The sequence below is a fragment of the Nilaparvata lugens genome, chromosome 12, assembly GCF_014356525.2.
Source record: "Nilaparvata lugens isolate BPH chromosome 12, ASM1435652v1, whole genome shotgun sequence".
Lineage (NCBI taxonomy): Eukaryota > Metazoa > Arthropoda > Insecta > Hemiptera > Delphacidae > Nilaparvata > Nilaparvata lugens.
In genome coordinates this window covers 13,629,051-13,634,543 of record NC_052515.1, presented here as the reverse complement: position 1 = coordinate 13,634,543, position 5,493 = coordinate 13,629,051, and the positions used below count along the sequence as shown (strand labels likewise).

Here is a 5,493-nt window from a genome sequence, read left to right as displayed (position 1 = left end):
AAAAATATAATTTATTGCTCAATAAAATGTAATTGATTATCTTAAACAAGAATAAACCGTTAATATTACATCAATAAACCTGTAAAGGTTGTGATGAATCTTTCAAATAGATCTCATGAAAAGAGAGAAAAATTGTGATTACCTTTTAAAATGAAGGAATTTGCTAAAGGAATAGTTAGCGACCGAGCGATAAAGCTTACTTATCAATAACCGTATATTAGATAAGAGTACCGTTCTGTACTGAATATTTTTCTAGGAAAATTATTCAATAAAATTATAATTATTTTGCGAATAAAGCACAAATTATTTATGAATCGCTCACTGATTTTGAGGTTACACTTTGTTTACTATCGATCAGATGTTTTTAAAACAGTTCGAACGCAGCTGACTGATTCAAAGCATTGTCAAATGTCATGCCGTTTTCATGCAAGGTAAAATATCATTCCTAAAAATTATAAAACTATCAATAAAGGATCAAGAATTTCAAAATAAAAAATAAAATGTATGTATTATTGTTGAAATTATTTATTATTTAAGAAATTATATTATACGTCAGGTCTTATTGTAACTAATAGGTCATAGCATGAAATTATATTATTGATAAAATGGCAGAAATTAATTATAATAATCTCAAACCTAATAAAAATTGTACAAGAATATTAATTATTAATAATTTAATTCAACTGAACCACATGGTAATTAAATCTCTATGGCAGGTCTAAGCCAATCACAGTGCATAGAAATAGCACCAAGACGGTGATCGTTTGAAAGCAACACATGTTAATCTATTATCAGACACCAACCCTGCCTTATCAGTTACACTAGCACGTGTACATTGTATGAGAGGAACTATGTCTAGAAGATTAAGCAGTTTTAAGAATTACATAAATTAAATTATTATTGTAATTAAAGGAATTGTATTCTACTACTTGCCACTGACGTCATGTTTACGTCACAAGCGTTCTACCAATGGCAAATTTTTATGCAAATTATTACATTGAGATTCTGAGAAGCAAGGTCTAGCCTAAAAGCTTAGAGAAAAGAGCAGCACTTCCCTTTTGAAATCCTCACCGTGCAGATCTCTTTTTATAGTTACCAAAGACCTATTTGTGAAAATTTCTTGTTCGATTTTAAATGTTCTATTTGTGAGCCGATATTTTAGGCCAATTTATTTGTTATTCGTAAATTTCTGTTCTCATCAATCGATAAATTTAAAAGCTTAAAGTAAATTATCCCTTAATTAATTCGGTGAAGGAGATATTAAATTAAAATTCCCCACGTGCTGAAACCGAAGCCTGGATTGCCGCCGATCAAACGATTTTTTGATCTAAAGAAGAAAACCACGACGACCAAGGAATTTCACGTGAGTTATAAGTCATAAGGGGCCCCAATCTACGCTTCGAAAATATTTCAGTGCAGAAAAACATAAATTTTTCTTCGTTAAATTACTGGCCACGCCGACAAGCGCTTTAGCATTTAAGAGCCTAGAATTTATTCATATTGAATTTCTAAGAATTTGTAGTTGATTAACTATCCTCCGCTGCCTGAACCACGACCCCGAGCAATTTTAAAATATTTTATAATTCATTTTTTCTCACTATTTTTTTTTTTTTTCAAAACTGTTAAACTTTATCAATTGTAAAATTCTGTTGAATCACGCATGGTATCATGCAAGCACAAGAAATTTTTTAACTATTCTGTTAATGCTAAATTATTATCAACCTGTAAATCAAATTCTGAACCTGCACTGTATGATTACATATTTTATTGTAATATATTTCAGTTTTGTTAATTCGCTTTCTGAGTTCGATTATTTCTTAAGCCTGTCAATTATTGTGTCTGATACGTTCTATATTATCAAGAACCGATCGAATACGATCATTAGAATAATTGAATTAAGCTGGATATTGGAACAGGTCTAAGTGGATGTAGCGAGTGGGGTCAGATCAAGATATTTATTCTTTGTCCTTACCTGCTCATATATCAGCTTTTATCTGTTACCTACCTCGACTTAGGAGCGAATGCATCAATTGTACAGCAGAGGCAGCCATAGATCATATAAATTCCTACAATAGAGCTTAAAACCCGACAAGACTCTGTTCTCGAAATATATTCTGAACGATATTTGGTTCAAATACCATATTTTTTTAATCCTTCAGAACTTATTAGAGACGCAGTCCCGTAAATTAGCTACATCGGGATTTTTGCTCGACCTGTATGATTTTGTATGCTCATTCTTCACAGGTAATAATTTTAAGGTATCCGTATTCAGTGTTTAGCGATCGCTACACTACTTATAAAAATTTCATCACAATACAATTTGTCATTAGAAGAATCAAGGGTGAGCGAGCGTTTAGGCCTCCCGCGATTCCGACAATTGTATTGAATCTTGTAGTGAATCAATCAGTCTGGTGTACACTCAGCGTCCACACACGCAATTACAAAATTTATAGCCGCTACACCATTGACTCAGTACAAGATTCACTCTACATGTGTGAAGCCTTCAAATCACGCTCCACATGATTTTGCCGGCCCAACGTGAGGCATTTAAATACAGCATTACATCACCCTACGTGTGTTGTCCTATCCTTGGAGGTGAGAGTGACTCCCCCAGGAAGAGCACCACATGATTTTGGCGCCCAACAGTGATAGGCATTGAAGAGGTGGATAATCGACTACGAGGAGTATTTAGTTGCTCAGTATACTATAGCGCTGACAACGGGAAAATTTATGAAAAATTCATGGTTGTGAATTTTTTCGAATTTAATATTGACTGTTCACTGTTATATAAAATAACAAGTCGTACCATACCCAATTTTTGAACAGAAAAGAAATTTATCGATTGATGAATTTTTTAGAGAAAAAATCGAACTCAGAATTTTATTATTGTGTTATTCGAAAATTGGTCGTACTATAAGTCATAGGTATAAGAGATATCATAAGAAAGGTCATATTATTTGAAGAATATTAGGTCTATATTGAAACAATTTATAAATATTTACAGAAAAGAGGATTGAAGTTATTTACATTTTTAAAAGTTTTCAAAACATAAAGAGGAAGTAAAATTAAATCACGGATATATTGCGGAATAATTCAAACAAAACACTGCCCCTTTTATATAAAATTGTGCAAAGAACACTGGCCTATATATTGAATTGCGGCAAGAAATTATAAAGTAAGATATTTATAATAATAGTAATAATAAATTATAAGAGGCGTACCTGTATTACCGCATAAGTGTTCACTGTGTATCCTGTGTATCCTTGTCATTTTTATGTTAACGATATTGCTAACTTGACTCATTTTATCACTGAACACATTGCTAAACCACTTTTTCCGTATTTCACTCACTACGAAGCTATCACAATTTCTATTGGATTTCTTATTAATTATTTTATATATCACAACACTTTCACGTTTATTCACTGCACACTTTCGTTGCGCTATTTTTCCGCAAACTATGGCAGGAAACGACCAGGTCAATCCAAGTCTGTCGAACACCGAAGACATCTCACCCGATTGTTCGCCGCCATCCGCATCTGCCGCCGCATCCGCCGATTTCCATCCCAATGTACTGGATGATTTATTTCGACGCAGGTGGAGGAGAGCTGCATTCTGGTGGAGGATACGTTGGTAGCCCAAGAGCCGGAGGATGAAACATCAGAAGAGCACTCAGTCGATGACGTCTCAGAAACAGGAACTCCCATTTCTCGCACCGTTGCTCGGATGAAAAACCAGCGGCTAACCAATAACCATGCACCCGCTCCCGCCGTTGACTGGACCCTCATCCTGAAAGAATAAGGAAAACCAATGAAGCAATAAATAAAACAAATGCAGAAATAAAAAACTTAAATGAAAAAAGCGACCAAACAAAGGAAGAATTAAAGGAAGACAACAAACAACTAAAGGAAGATAACAAACAGGCAAAGGAAGAATTAAAAAAGGAAGTTCAAGAAGCAAAGAAGGTAAACGAACAGGGTTGGAGAAATTGAGTCAGCGGATGGATGTAGCATTCCGTGACACAGATAAAACCATCAAAAAATTAGCTGAGTGTCTGGATAAATCAATTTTAGAAACAAATAACCGATTGGATAGGATATCTGAAGATATGCATATGGGAAAAATCAGCGTCGAAGTCAGCATTAAGAAACATATACATGTGGAGAAGGATACAATAAAGGTGGTTAAAGTCAAACAAGCAAGCGAACATAACACATGTATGGAAAACCAACCCACCGAGAATGTCAAGACTGGAGTCGCGCCGCACCCTGCAGAACGCCGAGAGGGACCGGACGACATCGCCCGCCAAGCTGAGGACGTCATCCAGGGCATAGAGGGACATCCCGTACCACCGCGCGCCGGACACCAGGAATCCAAGGACGTTGCCCGCCGAGTGGAAGAGCAGCCCGGACCGCCGACCGCACGTATCTCCATCCACCAAGGACAGCACCTGCAACGCATCAAATCAGTATCCATCAAAAACAATCAGAAAACAACATTAGAACAATTAAAATCCGCATAAGTCAAGACCACACACAAGCAGCAAAACAATTCAAGAAAGAAGAAGAATATCTAGAAGAACCTACAACCACCGCCGTCATGTTAGGCTAAAATCTTACATCACGATTCCTACCGACATGCAAGGAAAAAGGAAGACGATATCCAGAAGAACCTACAACCACCGCAGTCATGTCCGGTTGAAATCAAACAGACTGTACACCGCCATGCAGGAAAGAAAAATATCATCAAGAAAAACCCACAGACACCACCGGCATGTCAGGTTTAAAAAGATCAAACTGCATGTTACCGGCCGACAAAGAGGAAATACGTTTGTAAGAATTGATTTACACCGCCGGCACATTCGTTTTAAGCCAAGTTTAATAAAACGGATAGTTGCAAATCGGAACGGAAACCTTGAAATAAATCAGAAATCAAATTTAGATGGGGGCTTGAGGAGAAAATAATTTCGGATTAACTGAAAAATTGCATTCGTGGAATACATCAACTATCAAACTTCTTCATAGTCACAGCCTACCCACCGAGTCATATCTTTGCAGACTAGCATCTTTCTACTGCAGCCTAATCATAATCAACATAACCTAAACTTCGCCGCATCTCATCTAATAAACAACAATCCACTTCAAATGAAGAAATTGAAATCAACTTTAAGTCAAGAAAATAAAACTACAAAACAACTCTAAAAATTTACCAACCTGATCAAGCCATCCACCTCGTGCTACAGTCATCACCGAAACAATCGCCTGGTATCATCTGCACAACTGAAAAATAGAAACAAGAATTATATTATCCACGGAAAATAATTATAATTAGAAATAACATGAAATTAGTAGTGAATAGGAGGAAAGAAAATAAACAAAGTTTATTTGAAAAATGTGTAAACCTAACCTTGAAATACAGAATCAATAGAAAAATCTATTCAGAACCAACGCCTGTTCGATAATTTTCTTCGTCCCACCAACCAATGTGTACGAA

At 35.8% G+C, this 5,493-nt stretch overlaps 1 long non-coding RNA gene across 1 annotated transcript; it reads right to left on the bottom strand.

Moving 5' to 3' along the window:
* Positions 1-3,658: 3,658 nt before the first annotated feature.
* On the bottom strand, positions 3,659-4,426 carry LOC120353825. Its single transcript, XR_005572626.1, has 2 exons — positions 4,237-4,426; positions 3,659-3,789 (listed from the first exon to the last, which is right to left on the bottom strand). It is a non-coding gene; the product is annotated as an uncharacterized LOC120353825 (long non-coding RNA).
* Between the last annotated feature and the right edge of the window lie 1,067 nt (positions 4,427-5,493).